General features: G+C 40.6%; 1 protein-coding gene and 1 long non-coding RNA gene across 2 annotated transcripts in view; one reads left to right on the top strand and one right to left on the bottom strand.

Moving 5' to 3' along the window:
- LOC143962792 (uncharacterized) overlaps window positions 1-15038 on the bottom strand; it is a 98386-nt gene extending 83348 nt beyond the window's left edge. Inside the window, exons 1-2 of the long non-coding RNA XR_013270794.1 lie at window positions 14875-15038; window positions 5657-5717 (exon numbers count right to left, since the gene is read on the bottom strand). This is a non-coding gene — a long non-coding RNA (uncharacterized LOC143962792). The remainder of the gene's footprint in view (window positions 1-5656; window positions 5718-14874) is intronic.
- Window positions 1-22557, top strand: part of SV2B (synaptic vesicle glycoprotein 2B) — a 246500-nt gene that overhangs the window by 31026 nt on the left and 192917 nt on the right. The window lies entirely within an intron of this gene.

The following is a 22557-nucleotide window of genomic DNA, read 5'->3' as shown; positions in this document are numbered from 1 at the left end:
CAATACCGGCACTTTTTCCTTCCTGCCCAGGCCAATTTTCAGCTTTCATCGCTGTCACATTTTGAATGACAATTGCGCGGTCATACAACACTGTACCTATGTGAAATTTTATCTTTTTTTCACAAAAAAAGAGCTTTCTTTTGGTGGTATTTAATTAACCACTGGGTGTTTTATTTTTTATTTTTTGCTACATAAATTAAAAAAGACCAAAAAGTTTGAAATAAAAACACATTTTCTTTGTTCCTGTTCTAAAATTTTGCAAATAAATCATCTTTCTTCATACATTTAGGCCAAACTGTATTCTGCTACATTTTTTTGGGTGAAAATAACCCAAATCAGTGTTTATTATTTAGTCTGTAGGAAAGTTATAGAGTTCACAAACTATGGAATATACAGTGGGGGGAATAATTATTTGATCCCCTGCAAGTTTGCCCACTTAGAAAGAAATGAAGGGTCTATAATTGTTATCATATGTGTCATTTAAATGATAGAGACAGAATATAAACCAAAAAAAAAAAACACACAATACAAATGTTATAAATTGAGTTGCAGTTCAATGAGTAAAATACTGTAATTATTTGATCCCCTACCAACCAACAATAATTCTGGCTACAGTATGTGGTACACAGCTTAGTCCTGTCAATTTAAGAAGGTGTTTCTAACGACAACTCGTTATGTGTATAGAAGACATCTGTCCACAGAATGCACAATGACTATTTACAGCCCACAGGACTTTTACGAGAAACACCTAAAAAAAAATTAAAATATATGAAAATGTATTGTTAACAAAAGTGTTTTACATACATTTAAAACAGCGAGTTGTCAGACATATATACCAACAATAGAAAGGCATTTTCGAATACACAGCATTAAAACTTACAAATTAGAAACCTTGTATTGAACATAGATGGTCTATACTAGTATCCACTGTCAGCTTAAAGTGGTTGTAAACCCTTACAAACCACTTTGACCTACAGGTAAGCCTAGATTAAGGCTTACCTGTAGGTCCAAGAAATATCTCCTAAACCTATACGGGTTAGGAGATATTTACAAAAAGACAGCCACCGCTGTCTACGGCGCATGCACCGTAGACAGCAGCGCGCAGGCGCACTGGGCAGGCCGCAGATCGCGGCGATATTCCGCTCGTGTCGGCTCCCGTGCGCATGCGCGGGAGTGACGTCATCGTGGCTCCGGCGAATCACAGCGCCGGAGCAGCGAGACCCGGAAGTCACTCTGGGATCCATGGCAGCGGCGAACATGAAGATGGAGAACCGCTTCGGTGGCTTCGTTCTCAGGTAAGTTATTCATAATGAGCTAGTATGCTAAGCATACTAGCTCATTATGCCTTTGCCTTGCAGGTTGCATTTTTATTTATTTTTTTAACTGCCTTTACTTCCTCTTTAAAGAGCCTGTGCTGACATTCTCAACACATTTCATGAGATAGGAAACTTGCTTCCCCCAATTTATTTTATTTTTATATTTATGTATTTTTTTATCTCTAGGTATTTCTCTGTGCTTCTCCTAAGGAAGAAAGTTTCCTATCTCGCGAAACGCATTGAGAATGTCAGCATAGGCTCTTTAAGCTGCCAGTGGATACTAGTATAGACAATCTATATTCAATACAAGGTTTCTCATATGTATGTTTTAATGCTGTGTATTTGAAAATGCCTTTCTATTGTTGGTATATATGCATGACAACTTGCTGTGTTAAATGTATGTAAAACACTTTTGTAAACAATACATTTTCTTATATTGTACATTTTTTTTTGGTGTTTTTTGCTATACATAGTTGTTGAACACTTAGAAAAAAATAAATAAGCGAAACTCCCAAAAAAACAACCCTTATAAAAGAGTGTAAAGCCAATAAATGTTGATTCGTCAAAAATCAACAGCATATAAATGTGCAGACAAAAATGCTTCTATGAAGAATCTCTGGGGCAGGGGGAAATGTTATGCAGGTTAAAAAAACCAACAAAATGCATAAGTACAGTAAAGTATAAATATATACAGTGTATACTTCTGTAACATAACCAAAATAGAAAAATTCTTAAAAAATCTGACCAAAGTAGTTCATAAAAAATAAATGAAGTAAGGAGTCCTCTCATAAATCATCTATAATGTCCTTCGAGTAAACAATGGGAGTGATACTTCTTCACAGGAGGTGGTTAACCAAGATGAATAGATTACTCCATGTACCATTTGTAACCGTGTATGATTGACAACAAAAAAATTGGGTACGCTTACCACAAATGGTGGACACAAACGCAGTATAGCGTTGAGTCAAACGAGCATTTTGACCATCCAACCCAGCGGGTCTTTCCTGGAAATGATGATGGTATAATGGTGTACCTTGACTGCATCACAGACAGTAACGGTGGATGAATGGCTCCAAAAACTTCCAACAGGTAAACGTACCAATATGGGAAATCGATCACCAGCTGCGAAGGTCTGCGATATTCCCAATAGCGTGGGATCAAAATTTTAGATCATAGGAGAAAATGGAAGAAAAAAAGCCTCCACATCCAGGTGAAAAAAATATCTTTTTTTAATTTATTAAAAAATAAATAAAAATATACAATCACCAATCATGATGGATGTATAGAGTGATCACATAAAAAATATATCTGTAGCCTGGTATCGAAAGCACAATGAGCTAGCAACCCTATAGTTGTTGTGCGTGTACTAATTGGGACTGAGACACACCCTCTTTCTCTTACCTATCTTATACCAGCTCTTCTCTTGCTACCTGTCCACAGAATTTCTTACTTCTATTCAAACCCACCATCATGGGCAAGACCAAAGAGCTGCCAAAGGACACCAGGGACTAAAGATTGCAGACCTGCATAAGGCTGGGATGGGCTACAAGACCATCAGCAAGAAACTTGGTGAGAAGAAGACAACTGTTGGAGTGATTATTTGCAAATGGAAGAAATACAAAATAACCATCAATCGCCCTCAGTCTAGAGCTACATGCAAGATTTTGCCTCATGGGGGAAGGATGATCATGAGAAAAGTGAGGAATCGGCCCAGAACTACATGGGAGGAGCTTGTGAATGATCTCAAGGCAGTTGGGACCACTGTCACCAAAACAACCATTGGTAACACAATACACCACCATGGATTTAAATCCTGCAGCGCCCACAAGGTCCCCCTCCTCAAAAAGGCACATTTACAGGCCCATCTGAAGTTTGCCAATGAACATCTAAATGATTCAGAGAAGGATTGGAAGAAAGTGCTGTGTTTCTATGAGACCAAAATGGAGCTCTTTGGCATTAACTAGACTCGCCATGTTTGGAGGAAGATAAATGCTGACTTTGACCCTAAGAACCCCATCCCTAGAGTCAAGCACTGATGTGGAAACATTATGCTTTGGAACTGTTTCTCTGCTAAAGGTACAGGCCAATATCGAGGGGCCAATAGACGGGGCAATGTATTGTAAAATCTTGGAAAAAACTTCTTCCCACAGCCAGAACACTGACGGTGGGTTATAGATGGATCTTTCAGCATGACAATGACCCAAAACATACCACCAAAACAACAAAGAAGTGGCTCAAGAAGAAGCACATTAAGGTCATGGAGTGGCCTAGCCAGTCACCAGACCTTAATCCTAGAGAAAATTTATGGAGGGAGCTGAAATTGCGAGTTGCCAAGCAACAGCCAAGAAACCTTAAGGATTTAGAGAAGATCGGTAAAGAAGAGTGGACCAAAATCCCTCCTGAGATGTGTGCAAACCTGGTCACCAACCACAACAAATGTCTTACCTCTGTGCTTGCCAGCAAGGGTTTCTCCACCAAGTACTAAGTCATGTTTTGCTTGGGGATCAAATATTTATTTTACTCACTAAGTAATATTCTGTCTCTATCATTTCAAATACACCTATGATAAAAATTATAGACCCTTTATTGCTTTGTAAGTGGGCAAACGTACAAAATCTACAGGGGATTAAATAATTATTTTCCCCACTGTACATCTGAAAATTGATCTAAATTCTTCAGGCACGAAACAAAGAGGACAGTACAAAAATTCTCCAAATGACTTCTTTTTGGAAAGTAGACAATCCAAAGTATTTAGTAAGAGGCATGGCGAGTTTTATAAAGTTGTACTTTTTGTCACATTTTTTGAAAAATTAAGACTTTTTTTGGGGGGGTTTTACATACTGTCACCAGTGCAGTACAGTGTCATCATATATCTGGCAGACACTGACTGGTGACAGTATGTTAAAAAAAAAATACTTTTTTTTTCAATTCTTTTAAGATAATGTTTTCTTTTTTTTATTTTTTTTATTTTTAAAGATTTTTTTTTAACACACAGTGACCAGAGCAATATGCTGTTACACTACTTTCACATGATTTTTTTTTACATGAATTTCACTGGTATAAGCAACCATTTTTACTGAATGAAATTGATTGAAATTGATCTTTCTTGATCTACCTGACCTCAAGACATCCCCAAATTTTCCACTTCTTAATAAGGGATTAAACAGTACTGAGTGGCAAATTCAAGGCTTTAGATATCTTTTTCTATCCTTTTCCATCTTTGTAAAGTTTCATTACCTTTTTACACAGGTCTTTTGACTGTTCTTTTCTGCTCCCCGTGGCTTAATATCTAGCTTGCTTAGTGCATCCATGCGAGAGCTAACAAACTCATTGACTATTAATACACACACTCTAAATGTGATTTAAAAGGCCACAAATGTGAGAAATTAACCTTTAATTGCCATTGTAACCTGTGTGTGCTACCTTCTGTTTCTGTACCAAGGCCAAACATTCCAGGGTATGTAAACTTTTGATCAGGGCCATTTGGGTGATTTCTGTTATCATTATGATTTTAAAAATAGCCAAAAAACTATGTGATAATACATGGCTTCATGTGATTACTATCCTTGAGAAAAAGACAGTTTTTTTGGCAAGATTAGTCAAATTTTCAAAATAAATGCCAACATTTTACAATTTCTGCCGGGGAATGCAAACTTTGGAGCACAACTGTGTGTGTGTATATATATATATATATATATATATATATATATATATATATAGTATATAATGCATATAAAAAATTTGGTTGCAATGATGGATCCCTCTGATCTTTTTTCTGCTGCTTGCAGACGTCTCCCCACAAGAGCTGCTTGCCCACATGTACAGTTGGCAGGCTGAGCAGATATCAGAGAGATAAACCACATGAACAACAATTAGGAGTGAATAAACATTCTCCTTTCATGACAGCATTTGTTTTTCGCTTAGCTGACTTGATTTTAATATCATAATTAGCCCCCAGAGACAAGAAAAGAGTTTCAGCTTAAAATAACCAAATTTCATTTCTGCTAGTTTTTGTATAAAAATATGTAGCCTTACTTTGCAAGTCGACATTCCTATGCAACGAATCTAATTAAAAGTTTTTCTGGGCTAGTGAAATGTTTTTCATGGATTTAAAAAAGAAAAACAGCATTTTGCCACTAGATGGCGCTAAGTATCATAGGAAATGAAGCCTAATATTTTTTTTTGCCACCTACATACACATGCATGCACTTTTACTGGGCAAATTGTTATGCAAATTTGTTTTGTATATAAATGCTTTTCTATATGTGCATGGCTAGGATTACTCAAGTAAATATGCCAAAACTACCAAATACAGAGATTCTTGCAGCAATCTCACTTACTTAGTAAGGATACAGGTACCTGTTATTATAGCTGGTGGTCGTCTTGATCACTGGTATGCAGCTAAATAATATAAAAAATAAAATTTCATTTAAATAATGGGTTTTCCAGTTAAAATGCATGTCAAGCCTAATTTTTTTTTTTTAAATAACGTTGGAAATGATTAGAACCCCTCTCTGTTTTTTTCAATGCTCCCCTGGGCTCTTTAACCTAATTTCCTGTCCTGCTGTAGAATTCCCTTACTCCCTTAAAGAAAGGCCATTTTTCAAGGTCAATTTTCATGTTGGAGGGTGTGACGAAACGCTTGTCACCCCACTTGGGTGCTTCTGCCAAACAGTGCCCCCTGCTCTCCAAACACTTGCAGACCGAGAGCTAATACCAACCCTTTTACCCCAAGCATCATACAAAGACAAGATATTGAGGTAAGACCAAAGGAAATGACTCTTTATTGAACAGAAATACTGGTCTTTCTACTCTTCAAAAGAAGGCCAGTCACCACACGAACAATAAAACCAAATATTTACCCAAAACATCACACAATGGTTTAAATAACGAGGTAGAGTTGACACAAGGCATCATAGGATCTCATAGGAACATCATAGGATATCATAGGAACCTCCAAGAGTTAGCCTAATTAGCCAACAGAGAGAAACAATAGGTGACTTAACTCAATTAACAACAGGGATCCACACCCAGGAGGCACACAATGAGAGAGTTATACATAACATAAACAGTGATCCCACCCAACCTCAAACTGGCAGGAAGATGGTCTGTACTGGATGAAGGGGCGGAGCTTTGTACTGATTGGAATGAAAATATTTCAGTGCCAGGAGGGATTCTTATCAAAGCTGAGTCCGGTCGCGGGCCCGGCGGACTCGATCGCCACGGGCATACCCGCGATCGTCTCATGGGGAAGGAGAACGGGGAGATGCTGTTGTAAACAGCACCTCCCCCCGTTCTGCCTAGCAACAAGTGACACTGATCTCTGCTTCCTGTGATTGGAGCAGAGATCAGTGTTCACTAGCATACAACCCAGCCCCCCACAGTTAGTAACACACCCCTAGGACACAAATAACTCCTACACTGCCACCCCTTGGTTAACCCCTTCATTGCCAGTGTCATTTACACAGGAATCAGTGCATTTGTATAGCACTGATTGCTGTATAGATAACAATGGTCCCAAAAATGTGTCAAAAATGTCTGATGTGTCCGCCATAATGTCGCAGTCACAATAAAAATCGCTGATCACCGCCATTACTAGTAAAAAAAAAATTATTAATAAAAATGTCATAAACCATCCCCTATTTTGCAAACGCTATACATTTTGCGCAAACCAATCAATAATCGCTTATTGCGTTTTTTTTTACCAAAAATATGTAGAAGAATACGGATCGGCCTAAACTGAGGAAAAAAATGTTTTTTATATATTTTTGGGGGATATTTATTATAGCAAAAAATAAAAAATAAATGCGTTTTTTTCAAAATTGTCGCTCTTTTTTGTTTATAGCGCAAAAAATAAAAACCGCAGGGGTGATCAAATACCACCAAAAGGAAGCTCTATTTGTGGGAAAAAAATGGCGTCAATTTTGTTTGGGAGCCACGTCACATGACTGCGCAATTGTTAAAGCGACGCAGTGCCGAATCGCAAAAAGGGGTCTGGTCATTGGCCTGCAAAATGGTCCAGTCTGAAAGTGGTTAAATATTGTCCCTCTGACAAGTTCAGTGGTAGAGTGGTATACTTTTAGCATGTTCCTTGTCAGCAGATTTGCTTGCAAAACACCTGATTGACTCCTAGAGCTCTTTATTCCTCTCCCAGTTTGAGTGCTGTTGTATAGAGGATTGCAAGATGTTAACACCAAGTTAAATTCAGGTTGTGTTTGTCATTCATATCACCCCCTATACTGTTAAATATCAAAACTACTATACTAATTACTAGGGTTGCACTGATACCAATACTAGTATCAGTGCCGATACCGATACTAGTATCAGTGCCGATACCGATGCTAGTATCAGTGCCGATACCGATGCTAGTATCAGTGCCGATACCGATACTAGTATCAGTGCCGATACCGATACTAGTATCAGTGCCGATACCGATGCTAGTATCAGTGCCGATACCGAGTATTTTCGTTCATACTCGTACTTGTGAAAATGCTCCAATATCCGAAACAGATATGTTTGTGGTCCATCCAAAATGAATGGGCTTAATCCGCACTGCAAAGAATCGCATGTGGTTTCCCTCACCGCTGCTGTGTGAACCAAGACTTGTGATAGTGATATCAGCCTGGGTTCATACAGGAGCGGTGGGGAAACCGCATGTGATTCTTTAACAACAAAGTCTGGGGAATGCCCAGCAAAAAACCAAAGCCTACTTACCACCAGCTCACAGACAACCATATTGACCTGTCTAATGCCCTGTACACACGGTCAGAAATTCAGACGGAAAAGGTCTGATCGGATTTTCCGACAATATAATCCGATCGGACCTTTTCTGTCGGAATTTGTGTGTGGGCTCTATCGGACTTTTTCTGTCGGAAATTCAGACGGAAAAAATTTGAGAGCAGGATCTCAAATTTTCCGACCAAAAAAGCCGATCAGACTTTTTTTCCGATCGTTTGTAGAGAATGTCCAATCGGACAAAGTGCCACACATGCTCAGATCAAATTACGAGACAAAAGCTATTGGCTACTAGCCTCAACCTAGTTTCATCATAACGAACGAACGTCATCACGTTCCAAACTATCGGATTTTCTGACAACTTTGTCCGACCGTGTGTATGCAACACAAGTTTCGGACAAAATCCGTCTGAAAAAATCTGATGGATTTTGTGGTCGGAATGGCCGACCGTGTGTACAAGGCATAACAGTATTAAAAACAGGGGAAACCGCATGTGATTCTTTGCAGTGCGGTTTGAGCCCATTCATTTTGTACGGTCTCAAATCGCTCTACAAAAGTATCAGACTCGGTATCGGTGAGTACTTGACCGAAAGTATCAGTACTCAAACTCACCAGTAAAAACAATGGTATTGGTGAAACCCTACTAATTACACTTTATTAGGTCAGTTGAAATACATTTTATGTACTAAATTGAATTCTATTGATGTTATTTTGCATAACCTGGTCAAAGGAGGAGTGTAATGCCACGTACACACGACAGGACTTTCCAGCAGAAAAGGTCAGATGGAATCATTTAATCGGATATTCCGATCGTGTGTGGGGCTTCAGCTGACTTTTTTTTTCAAAAATTCTGATGGACCTAGAAAGAGAACATGTTTTAAATCTTTCAGAAGGAATCAATTCCTATCGGGAAAACCGTTAGTCTGTATGCTGGTCCGATGGACGAAATATGACGCAAGGGCAGCTATTGGCTACTGGCTATTGAACTTCCTTTTCTAGTCCCATTGTACATCATCACGTTTGAAATGAACGGACATTGGTATGATTGTGTGTAGGCAAGTCTGTTGAGTCGGAACTCTGTCGGAAAGACCGTCAGAATTTATTCTGACGGAAAGTCCGGTTGTGTGTACATGGCATAAATCCGCGTACACACGCCCGGACTTTTCGACAGACGGTCTTCCCGGCGGGCTTTCGGCGGAGTTCCGACTGACTTTCCGAATGAACGGAACTTTGACACACACAATAACATCAAAGTCCGACAGACTGGAACGTGATGACGTACAACAGGTCTAGAATAAGGAAGTTAGTAGCCAATAGCTGCCCTAGCGTTGGGTCGAAAAATTTGAAACATGTTCTATTTCTAAAGTCCGTCAGATTTTTGGACAGCAAAGGTCCGATGGAGCCCACAAACGATCGAATTGTCCGATGGATTTGTTCCGTCTGACCTTAGCTGTTGAAAAGTCCGGTCGTGTGTAAGCCGCATTAGAGTTTTTTTGTGTATGAATCACCAGCTGCACTTTAATGGCCCCAAGGCCTTAGTCGGCCCTGACACATGCTTACTGTACAGCCACAGCCAGTGTCTGAGCCATGACTGGCGGGAGAGGAGGTGGATAATGACATCTTCTTGTTTGTCTCTCCATTTGTTTTCCTTACAATGAAGTAAAGTGGGTGCTCTGATAAATGATGACATTCAGCTGAGTGCTACTCGTCTTCCTCCACCTTTTATGTTTCCGATCTTATTAGAAAAGTAGGTGATATCAAAGGCATGAATGAAAAAGCTTCTGCAAAAAAACGTCAATTTTCCTTTACATTTTAAACTGGAACTAAAGGGTATATAAGCACTACAACTTGAAAATGCTATTTAATTCTTTTTTATTATCCGCTTGAAGACCAGTCCTTTTTCTGGCACTTATGTAAAAGTATAAATCTGTATTTTTTTTTTGCTAGAAAATGACTTGGAACACCCAAACATCATATATATATGTGTGTATATATATATATATATATAATTATATAGATAGACGGTATTTACGCAGAGTTTTTTTTTTTTTTTCAATACACTTTAATGTATTTTAATGCACACAAACACAATATAATAACCAATAATTGGTAAAATAGAAAAGATGATGCTACGTTGAGTAAATAGATACCTAACATGTTATGCTTTAAAATTGCACACACTTGTGGAATGGTGACCACAACTTTAAATGGTGACCCTTCAAAGGCTTTTGCAGGCTACCAGTTTAGATTAAGTCCTCATTCACACTGAGGCAGGTTTCAAGTGTTTTAGCGCTAGAAATAGCCTCTAAATAACACCTGAAAACCGCCTCCCATTCATTTCAGTGTGTCTTTTCACACTGGGGCAATGCGCTTGCGGGACGTTAGGAAAAGTGGTTTGGGTGGTTTGGGAGCACTAAAAACAGTGCTCCCAAAACGCCCTGCCCATTGAAATGAATGGGCAAGGCTTCCTGAAAAGCGTTTCGGAAGCGGCGCAGCATGGGCGCTTTTAACCCCTTCTTTGGAGTTTAAATCGCGCCACTAACTTTCAAGAAGCGTGGCTAAAATGAGTGGCGCTTTAGCGCTAATTCAGCCGCGGATCAATGTGAAAGGGGTCTTACAGAGGACGTCTGGTGCTAGAATTATTGCTCTCACTCTGACAGTCACGGCAATACCTCATATGTGTGGTGCGATCACTATTTACATACACGTGTGGGACCAACGTGTGGGGGATAGGGGCACTTTAACAGTTTTACATTTTTTTTTATTATTTTTATTTTTTTTACACTCCCTTTAAAATTTTTGATCCCTTTTATTGTTGTTACAAGGAATTTAAATAGCTCTTGTAACAGAAATAGGCAGTGACAGGTACATTTTATAGAGATAGTAAAAATCTGGCACCAAGACTTCTTGGCATTAAAAATTGATATCTATATTTAATCAATCAAACCATAAAAAGGAATCAATTCCTAAAAATGGATGCGTTTCAGCCTCCTACATAGGCCTTAGGCATAACTAAATGCTTAAGGCCTATGTAGGGGGCTGAAATGTGTAAATTTGTAAGAATTGATTCCTTTTTATTTTAAAATGACTGTTTTCCTTTAGAAATGTCATTTTGCTGTGGTATTGTTCTAAACACTGGAAAACGTTATTTTAAGGAATATTTCATTCTTATTGTTTCACTTTAAGTATTATTAAAATCACTGCTCCCGAAAAAAACGTCTGTTTTTAAAACTTTTTTTTTGCATTGATACATGTCCCCTGAGGCAGGACCCGGTGCCCAAACACTTTTTATAACAATAGCATGCATATAAGCCTTTAAAATGAGCACATTTGATTTTTCATGTTTGTGCCCCATAGCACTTCCTTTGTTTTAGAATCTTTAGGGACCCCAGACCTCTCCTCTGATCTAAAACCATCTAATCACACCAAGATTGGTGTGTTCAAATACTTTGCCCATTTAAACATGGTGCTGTATACATCCAGAAAACAGCAAGTAATGTTGCATCCTGTTTCCTGTACCACAGAGAAGGTCGCCATGATCTTTGTGGTAAGCTGGCACAGTCACCTGGTTTAATTCTAGGCTTGACGCTAGACGGGAGTTCGGGGGGGGGGGGCGCGACCCTTCCTGCCACCTGTAGTAGCAATCCTACAGCTAATTAGCTGCTAGAATGGATTTCACATAAAAGCCGGCCACTGGCTTAATAAAATTAATACCGGGATGATGCCTGTAGCAGCAGGCATTATCGCGGTACAGCCACTTAATGCCAAATTACATACATGTACTTGATTTGGCGTTAAGTGGATATTCAAAGCAAACTCCTCCATCTGTCCATGTCTCCATACTTTATTTTGTTGAGAAATCATTTGAAAAACACTACACTGCAGTTGGGCCCCAACGCTAGCCAACATCTGCTGCACCACTGGCCAGTGGAAAGGGTTAAAGTAGAACTCAACTATATCTGAGCACCACAAAGTGAAAATGCTATTTAATTAGTTTTTAATATTCAAAGCAAATTGCCCCATCCATCCATCCATGTCTCCATGCTTTATTTTGTTCAGAAATTACTTTGAAAAACACCCCCTAGCATTTCTATCCGTGCTAGAAACGCAATAAAAATATTTGCCTCTAAATCCTATGGGACTCTTCACACCACTGCACTGCGGGTGCGTTGCATTTTGAAAAGTCCCGCATGCTGCATCTTTAGTGCGCTTTTCAAAACTGCTCTAAACAAGCAGCTCTCCATTAAAATGAAAGGAAAATACATTAAAAATGCACCAAAAACACACCGCGTTTGCATTTTTGTTGCGTTTTTTGGGTCATGTGTCCATGTCTGTGACTCTTCTTCTTTGAAGGTGTATCATACCTCCCAACGTTTTGAGATGGGAACGAGGGACATCTATTTGCAAAAGTATGTATGTATAGGACACCCTTCCCCACCACATCCCTTAAAGGGGTTGTAAATCCTTACAAACCACTTTGACCTACAGGTAAGCCTAGATTAAGGCTTACCTGTAGGTCCAATAAATATCTCTTAAACCTACACGGTTTAGGAGATATTTGGCAAAACACAGGCACCGCTGTCTACGGCGTGCACGCGCCGTAGACAGCGGCGCGCAGGTGCACTGAGCGCACCACTGTCAACGGCGATATGCCGCGAGTGGCGGCTCCCATGCACATGCGCGGGAGTGACGTCATCATGGCTTCGACGAATGACAGCGGCGGAGCAGCGAGACCCACCGAGAAGATGGATGCTCCTTACACAAGGGACAGCGGTGACTTCGCTGGCTTCTGTGTCAGGTAAGTGACACATAATGGACTACTATGCAATGCATAGTAGTCCATTATGCTTTTCCATTGCAGGGGATCAAAGAGGAAGTAAACCCATCAGGGTTTACTTCCTCTTTAAAGGAGAATTATACAAAAAAAAAAAAAGGATTAGTTAAACCCCCAAGTATTTTTTTTTCTTACCACTACTATTCCTTAACCACTTCAGCCCTGGAAGGATTTGCCTCATTCCTGACCAAGCCTTTTTTTGCAATAAGGCACTGTGTCATTTTAACTGACATTTGTGCGGTCATGCGACACTGCACCCAAAAAAAGTTGATCTCATTTTTTTTCCCACAAGTGGAGCTTTCTTTTGGTGGTATTTGATCACCTCTGCGGTTTTGCGCTACCTCTGCGCTATAAACAAAAAAAGAGTGACAAGTTTGAAAAAAAATGCAATATGTTTTACTTTTTGCTATAGTAAATATCCCCAAAAATATATAAAAAAACTAAATTCGTCCACAGTTTAGGCCAATATGTATTCTTCTACATATTTTTGGTTAAAAAAAAAAAATCGCAATAAGTGTATATTGATTGGTTTGCACAAAAGTTATCCCGTCTGCAAAATAGGGGATAGATTTATACCATTTTTATTAATATTTTTTTTATTAGTAATGGCGGTGATCTGTGATTTTTATGACTGCGACATTGCGGTGAACAGATCGGACACTTTTGACACTATTTTGGGACCATTGGCATTTATACAGCGATCAGTGCTATAAAAATGCAGTGATTACTGTGTAAATGTCACTGGCAGGGAAAGGGTTAGACACTAGGGGGCGATCAAGGGGTTAACTGTGTTCCCTCAGCATGTTCTAACTGTAGGGGGATGGGCTCACTAGAACATGGCTGAGATCACTGGGAGCAGTAGAGCCCTGTCATGTTGCGAGGCAGAACAGGGAAATGCCTTGTTTACATAGGCATCTCCCGGTTCTGCCTCTCCGTGCCACGATTGCAGGCCACCGGTGGACATCGAGTCCACGGGACTTGCGGGAGCGCTCCCGCGGCACGTGCGCACACCCACTAGCCGCAGATGATGCAGCGACGTACGGGTACTTTTTTTGCGCACCCGTGCCACTTTATAGACGTATATCAGAGTGAGCTGGTCGGCAAGTGGTTAATAGTGGCTTTTGCAATTTAAAAATGCAGCTATTTAGAAATTGGATGAAAGATTTAGCACTGGGAAAAAAAACTTTTTTTTTAAATTTAAATAAAAAGAAACGGGGCTAATGGAGAGGTATCTGCATTTTCTTTCTTAAATAGGACAAATTTCTTTGCTACCAAGATAGCCAGGTCCCAAGGAAGCAAATGTGAAATGCGTCGACTTTGTTGAACATATAGCAAAGACGCGTTTGTGTTATTTTACATGGTGAATGTCAATGCCAATGGGAGCATATATACAAGTTTTTATGAATGTTTTTTAAACTTGAAATAAATATTGTTGTTTTATACTATAATAGATGGGGCTATTCCTCTCTTGGTACCAGTAAAGTCCAACATCGCAAGTTCTTTTTTTTTTTAGCAACTTTTTTAAAGATAACATTTTTTTTTTTATACATCTATATTGATCAGACCAAAATGAGGTACAAATGAGCAGGAAGGAGGGACATTGTTCTAAATCAGGCCCTCGAAATCAGAGACAGTTGGGAGCTATGGTGTATTGATGCCCTAGTTTTTGTATTAGGGAAACTTTAATACAATAAAATAAAAATAAAAAAACAACATTCGGTAGGTGGCAGTATCACCTTCTGAATGCCTGCCAGTCACTGCTCTTCCGCCCTCTCAAAAGTGATCAATTGTGGATCGCTATTTAAAGGGAAGGCAAGGATATTCTTACGTTTAATTGCACTAAAATTTTATGAATGCATCCTTAATGGTTTAAGAATAGAGAAAAATAAAAGCATAGTATTATATAGCTAGAGGGGGTAACTCTACAGGGAAGAAATAACATATAGAGAGAATTTTCCACCTGACATTAAGACAGGCCTAATCTATTACCTGCCGCAGCAGTAGCCTGGGGAACACCGAATGAAAGGGCGAGCTGTCTGTCTGCGGGTGGAAGGAACCCTGGTGGGTGTTGATCGCAGTGATCTGGATAAACACAAATAAGAAGCAGTCTATATTTAGGAGATGGCTGTGCTCCAGAGACTAATCCTCTTTCACTGAATTATCTTTCCTACAGATTACATTGTTTAACTCCTCCCATCGCAGGAAGACGCACAGCGTTCGAGTGGAGCAGCTGTTCAAACATTAGTGTGGAAAAAGGGAAGGGAAAAAGCTTAGGAGGCTTAGTGGCTGCCCCGGGTTATTTGCTCGATTCGTTAGACGGGATGGCAGGAAGCTATTTTTTTTTTTTATTGTATGCCATCGCCATTAGTCCTGATTTATAATAATTAATTGGCCTTGTCATAAGTGTATAGTTACATTAAGCAGTGAACAATGGCGGAAACAATTGATTTGAAATGGAACTGCAGCTACACAATATTTTTTTTAAGTTTTGATTTTAGTTTTGGAATGGTTTCCAAGTGAAAAGCATTGGACTAGCATACAATCAATACATTCCGTTTTTCAAAAAGAACTTATCCGAAGGACGCGGTGTGTGTGTATACAGCTGGGTGGACAGCACTGGCAGATATATACATTATGTAGATAATATATTGTATATTGTGTGTGTTTATATATATATATATATATATATATATATATGTATATATATATATAGTGACAGTACAGTTCCCTGTCCTAGTAATTGTCGCCCAGGGTTCTCAAATAGGCAGGTTGAGGGGCTCCAGGGGTATTTAATGTGGAGGAATCTGTTTTATCAGTTTCCTCCAAAGTTTGTAAAATTCAGTTGGGGACCTGGAGCCCGGAGATTCCATAGCGTTATGGGTGAGACGTAATTTCCAATCCTGGAACCGGGTTTTGGGAACAGCCAGGAGTTTGGCTGATTGATTGAGCAGGTGGGTCCTGGGCTTATAGCAGAGTCAGGATTAGGGTTCGGGGCTCCACCCAGAGAGACAGGAGGTCTCCAGGAGTCCAGAGAGTGCAGGTGTGCACTAGTGAAAGCCAGAGACCCAAGTCTGAGGATCAGAGCAGTGTGAGGGGCTGCTTTCTAGATAGAAGCTGTGTGCATCTAAGGAGACAGATGAGAGCCTGAAGTGGAAGACCTGAGCAGCAAAGAAGCTGAAAAGAGGTACACTAGTTGTATGGGAACCCTGTTATATGGCCAAGAGGGCTGAAGCGTAAAGCCTAAGTGGCAGTACTCCTGAAGAGAGCCAGGTGGCTTGGCATTTTTTATTTGTTATTGTTTTTGGGAGAAAAACCCCTGTGTTAGCATCCAAGTGCATGCATGAACTTTTCTTTATTTTGTTCCTTTTAATAAAAGTGGGCTACCATGCCCTTAAACCAGTGATTCTCAACCAGGGTTCCTCCAGAGGTTGCTAGGGGTTCCATTAGCATTGGGCAATTTCTGCCTCTCAGATAAGTTCCCACTGACACCATTGATCTTTTTAGCTATCTGTAAGGAGGTAATTCTTTCCAATGACCACAAGTGTAAGGACCATTTTTCCCACTGACTATCACACTACTGTATCATGAGTTGTAGATTTCAAATTTTTAGCAGGGGTTCCCTGAGACTGGAGAACTGTGTCAAGGGTTCCTCTGTGTTGAAAAGGTTGAGAAAGGCTGCCTTAACCACTTGAGATCCGCGCTATAGTAAAAAGACGTCTACAGCGCGGATCTCAATTTCCGGGACTACGTCTATTGACGTCGTCCCCTTTAAGAGTTCCCCGCGCGCTCCCGGGAGCGCGCATCGGGGAAAATCTGTGTTGGCCGTGTCCGCTGGACACAGCCAATCACAGATCGCTGTAAACGGCCAATCACAGCGGCCGTTTACAGCGCGATCGCCTCCTCCAATGGGTGATGATCTCAAATGTAAACAAATGAGATCATCACCCATTGCCGAACGTGTCTCCTCACACAGCGATAGCGTGTGAGGAGACCGAAGGTTTTTGTGAGTGTGTGAAGTGACAGTAAACTTATAAAAACCCGACCTGTGCCCAGATCTACCCTGCCAGTGCCCAGATCTACCCTGCCAGTGCCCACCTGTGCCCACCTGTGCCCACCTGTGCCCACCTGTGCACCGCCAGTGCCCACCTGTGCACCGCCAGTGCTCCATCTGTGCACCACCAGTGCCCGCCAGTGCCCCGCCAGTGCCCCGCCAGTGCCCGCCAGTGCCCGCCAGTGCCAGCCAGTGCCAATCGGTGCCCATCTGTACCAATCGGTGCCCATCTGTGCCTCAGCAGTGCCCATCTGTGCCGTCTCAGCAGTGCCCATCTGTGCCGTCTCAGCAGTGCCCATCTGTGCCGCCTAAGCAGTGCCCATCTGTGCCGCCTAAGCAGTGCCCATCTGTGCCCATCTGCTGCCTTATCAGTGCACATCCATGCAATAAATCAGTGCACAATCTTTATGATTTGCACCATAGCTTGTAGACTCTATAAATTTCACACAGATCATATAATATGCAAAAATTTGGGTTATTTTTACCAAAGATGTGTAGTAGTATAAATTGTGGCCAAAATTTATGAAGAAAAATTGCTAATTTGCTAAATTTTGTCACAGAAACGAAGAAAAATTCATTTTTTTTCAAAATTTTCGGTCTTTTTTCATTTATAGCGCAGAAAATAAAAAACCGAGAGGTGATCAAATACCACCAAAAGAAAGCTCTATTGGTATGAAGAAAAGGACAAAAAAATCATTTGGTTACAGTGTTGCATGACTGAGTAATTGTCATTCAAAATGTGAGAGCACTGAAAGCTGAAAATTGGTCTGGGACTGAGGGGGGTTTAAGTGCCCAGTAAGCAAGTGGTTAAACTAAAGGTCCTGTTTACTGTGAACTTATTGAAAAGGCATCTACCACTGAGCCAGACATCCCCCAATGTCACAATATAGTATATATAATATATATGGCTTTTTTTTCTCAGACAATAGGTGCAGGAACCATGATCTCCCCCAAACCCCCTCCAAACCACATCAAATAGTGGGTGTGGTCAAGTTTCACTGACAGTGGGAGGGCCTTAAAGAGGTATTAAATAATAGCAGTGCTTTAAACAGAGTGCAGAGTTTGGAGGTACATTATGTACATACTGCAGAGTTGACGGGTGCGCTACAGTCCAGCCTTCTTCCACAGTGGCTTACCTCTGCATCCCCCATCCACATCTTACTTTCACCCCTCTTCAACTCTGATCTTTGCATGCAACCCCTCCTCCACTGCCCCCAGCGTCTCCCCACTCCACTGCCCCCAGCGTCTCCCCACTCCACTGCCCCCAACTTCTCCCCACTCGTTAAAAGCTCCACCATATTCCACATATCTTACTTTTGTTGTAATAAGCTGAAGCACCCAAAGGGCTCTAGTACCTCCCTGCGCACTGTAGGTGGCTCCACCTCTCTTTTTTAGGGAGATCATCCAGTGGGGCTTTTGGCATCTGCACTGCACTCAGGGCACCTGCACCTCCCCATCCTGCACATTTTTTTTTTACCCGTAACTTAATTTCTGTACTTATTTGTTTTTGGTTTCTTTGTATGTATGGGTTGCATGGGTTGTTACTTACATGTGTTGAAATACTCATGTTAATAGCACTTTTAGAAATATATTTACCTAGAAAAATGGTGGCATGTTCAATACTTATTTTACCTGCTGTATAACATAAACAATGTTGTACATAAACAATCAGGCACTTGTCCCTGGGCATATATGGCACTAAAGGTTAGTACCAATATAGCCCCATAAAGCCAATGCATTTTTCAGGCTCTCACGGACTTTTAAAGACTGGAGGCAGTCACCAGAAACTCAGGTACCAGGGCTAAATGGACCTCATTCCTCCTAGTGATAACTAAATATCTATATACAGTAGAGGAATCAGGACCTCCTTCCTCATGCTAGTGATCCCTCAAATGACAACTAAACATATATATAGAGGTATCAGCACCTCCTTCCTCATGCTGATCCCTCTAGTGATGACTAAAGATCTATATAGAGGAATCAGGACCTCCTTCCTCATGCTGGTGATCCCTCTAGTGATGACTAAAGATCTATATAGAGGAATCAGGACCTCCTTCCTCAAGCTGGTGACCCCTCTAGTGATAAATAAAGATCTATATAGAGTCAAGCTGCATGATCATTTGTTAAAAAAATGCAATCTCGAGTCAACCTCCCTCAGGATCTTTATCCGGCATCTCCACAATTCTACAACAGTGCAGAGCCGTTCTGTGCTCATTCAAAGCCGTCAACAAAAAAAAGAGCCTCAATGTTTATCAACATTTCTCAGTGCTGGGAGATTTCTATAAACAATGTATTGTTTCAAAGGGATGAACTTTGTTCTGCAAATGAGGTCAGTTCAACCACATAAAGTGGATGTACACCCACCACTCACCCAGTATAAACTAATGGCACAGTATTATTGTATATATACATGCAAGCCTCCTGCATGTATCCCTATTTTGCAAATATCACTCCCTTCAGGAGTAGGAGCCCTGTAAAACTCTGGAATCAGTGGGTGGGTCTCTTTTCCGGAGCTCAATGGGCAGAGTCGTGATGTCACAAGACTCCCCACCACATCTATACTCTCCTACTCTTTAGTCACACTGATCAGGCCCCAGGATGAGTAACATCCAGTCTATACTCAGGAAAGGCACCACATGGCTTCAGCATGCCCAATCATGCTGAGGTGTGGAGCAGCCAATCCTGGGAGAGCTGGAGAAGAAAGGAGGGGGAATGTGAAGCTGGAATCATTTCTCTGTGTGTCCGTTTTTAGCTGGTTTAACTCTTCCTGGCAAGACTGGGTACCGGGGACTTGACATCCTCTACTGTACCAGGTAGAAGTCTTCATTAAAAATGTTTTTTTTTCAGGTTTAGATCCACTTTAAAGACCAGGCATTTTTCCGACACTTGTTGCTTACAAGTTAAAATCAGTATTTCTTGCTAGAAAATTACTTAGAACCCCAAACATTATATATATATATATATATATATATATATATATATATATATATATATATATATATATATATATATATATATATATATATATATATATATATATATATATATATATATATATATATATATATATATTAGCAGAGACCTTAGAGAATAAAAGTTGCAATATTTTATGTCACACTGTATTTGCACATTTATGCATGCAGCTCTAATATAAAGGAATCAGGGCTGCCTTTCTCATGCTGATGACCCCTCTAGTGATATAAATATCTATATAAGGGGTTCAGGACCTCCTTCCTCCTGTTGGTGATCCCTCTAGTGATAACTAACAATTTACATAGGGAATCAAATCAGGACCGCATTCCTTCTGCTGGTGATCCCTCAAGTGACAATAAAGATCTATATAGAGAAATGAGGACCCCCTTCCTCCTGCTGGTGGCCCCTCTAGTGATGACTAAAGATAGATTATATATATATATATATATATATATATATATATATATATATAGCAGTGTTTCTCAACTCCAGTCCTCAAGGCATGTTTTGAGGCTTTCCATTATTTTGCACAGGTGATTTGACTGCCTTAGTAATTACCACAGCCGTTTCATTTGAGGGAAATCCTGAAAACATGACCTGTTGGGGCACCTTGAGGACTGGAGTTGAGAAACAATGATATAAGGGATATAAGGGAATCAGGACCTCATTCCTCCTGCTGGTAATCCATCTTGGGATGCACCCCAGAATTCTATTTGCTTTACCTGCTTATACAAGGTTGTAACTGGATTGGTTAGCCACTCCCCAGATCTACAGGGGGCCATTCATTAAGAAGGTTTCCAGGGATGGTGTGCCAAAGCACCGCCATGACCCACCCCTCCAGTCATTTGTCGGTTCTCTTTGCAGGCCTTAGGCCTGGGTGGGAGCACTCCACACTCTCTTGCAGAGGCCTCTAAATTATGGTGGTCCAGATGTAATTATCATAAGGCCACAAATACCATAAGAGCCAGTTTGATACAGAGGCCGAGGTATTTTAGCTGGTTCTCTAGAGAACCACCCTGCCCACATCTCTGGCTGGCTCATGTAATTAATCACCACCATACCTATCATCCAAATTGGCTGCCCACAGGATCCACCCCAGGTATAGGCAAAACATGAGTTTATACAAAATCTGTTTCCATTGGTTAGAATGTCATAGGGTTACTGCTGTGCCTGACTGCCTGCAGTCTTGAAGCTTGGCCTCCCTCTACTCCACACCCAAGGGCAGTAAAAAATTAATAAGGCCAGTAACCCCCTCTTGCATGCTGCCTGGCCACACTCTGCTCATTTTTCACAATAATCATGTGTAGTTCTGGCCAACGCAGTTTACCAGTTTATCTATCAATTGTTTTTGTAATTAACAATGTCCTAATACTGCATCTGCTGAAATTATAGCCCCACTGATATATTATCAATTTCTAAAGAATTTGGTATGTGAAAAATGGTCCTTAAAGTTTAACATATTATTATGCTTCTGGCTGGTACTAAAGATGAAGTCCCCAATTGGCTGATCTCCCCCGACTTCCTGTCAGGACAGGAAGTGATCCAAAATCGAACCAGCAAAATGTGTAAAGGTTAGCAAATCTGTCTGTATTATTACTGTCTGTGTCAGCTCCCCTTATTTTTTTTTTTGAGTGAGCTGGAATCTCTCCAGTGAGAATCACAGACAGCTTTAAAAACTTGAAAAGGATGTTTTCTCCACAGTACCTGCAGCTACAGAGGTTAGTGATGGGTTGTTTGGAAGATCTTTTATGCCGCGTACACACGATCGGAATTCCGGCCAGAAAAAGACCGGTGAGAGCTTTTCATCGGAAAATGCGATCGTGTGCATGCTCCATGGGAATTTAGCTGTCCGAATTTCCGCCAGCCAAAAATTGATAGTATGTTCTCAATTTTCCCGACGGAAAAACTTTCTATCGGTAATTCCGATTGTGTGTATGCAATTCCGACACGCCAAAAATCACGCATGCTCAGATTCAACTACGAGATGGAAGCTATTGGCTACTGGCTATTGAACTTCCTTTTTCTAGTCACGTCGTACGTGTTGTACGTCACCACGTTATAAATGATCGGAATTTGATGTGACAGTGTGTAGGCAAGACAGCTTGAGCCGAATTCCGTCAGAATTCCGTCGGGAAAACCATCAGAGCTTTTTTCGACGAGAATTCCGATCGTGTGTACGCGGCATTACTGTAGTTCTAGTAGGCTCATCTAGAATTTCCATTACTTGCAGAAAGTGTGCTTAGCCTGTAAAAGGAAAACGAATGCAGCCACTACATCTAAGAATTTGTGATCTGCAATTTAATATATTTTAGTTTTTTGGTTTAGACACATAGGGGGTTATTTACGAAAGGCAAATCCACTTTACACTACAAGTGCACTTGGAAGTGCAGTCGCTGTAGATCTGAGGGGGAGATCTGAAATGAGTGGAAGTTCTGCTGATTTTATCATCCAATCATATGCAAGCTAAAATACTGTTTTTTATTTCCCCTGCATGTCCCCCTCGGATCTACAGCGACTGCACTTGAAAGTGCACTTTCAGGTGCATTTGCAGTGCAAAGTGGATTTCCCTTTTGTACATAATCCCCATAGTTACTTAGTTAGTTAGGTTAAAAAAAAAGACCATCTAGTTAAAAAAAAAAATACAATCC

The sequence above is a fragment of the Lithobates pipiens genome, unplaced genomic scaffold (genome assembly GCF_037356315.1).
Source record: "Lithobates pipiens isolate NorthernLeopardFrog02 unplaced genomic scaffold, aLitPip1_a1.2 Scaffold_8, whole genome shotgun sequence".
In the NCBI taxonomy this organism is placed as follows: Eukaryota; Metazoa; Chordata; class Amphibia; order Anura; family Ranidae; genus Lithobates; species Lithobates pipiens.
The sequence above is the reverse complement of the archived record's forward strand: the minus strand, read 5'-3'. Positions and strand labels throughout refer to the sequence as shown.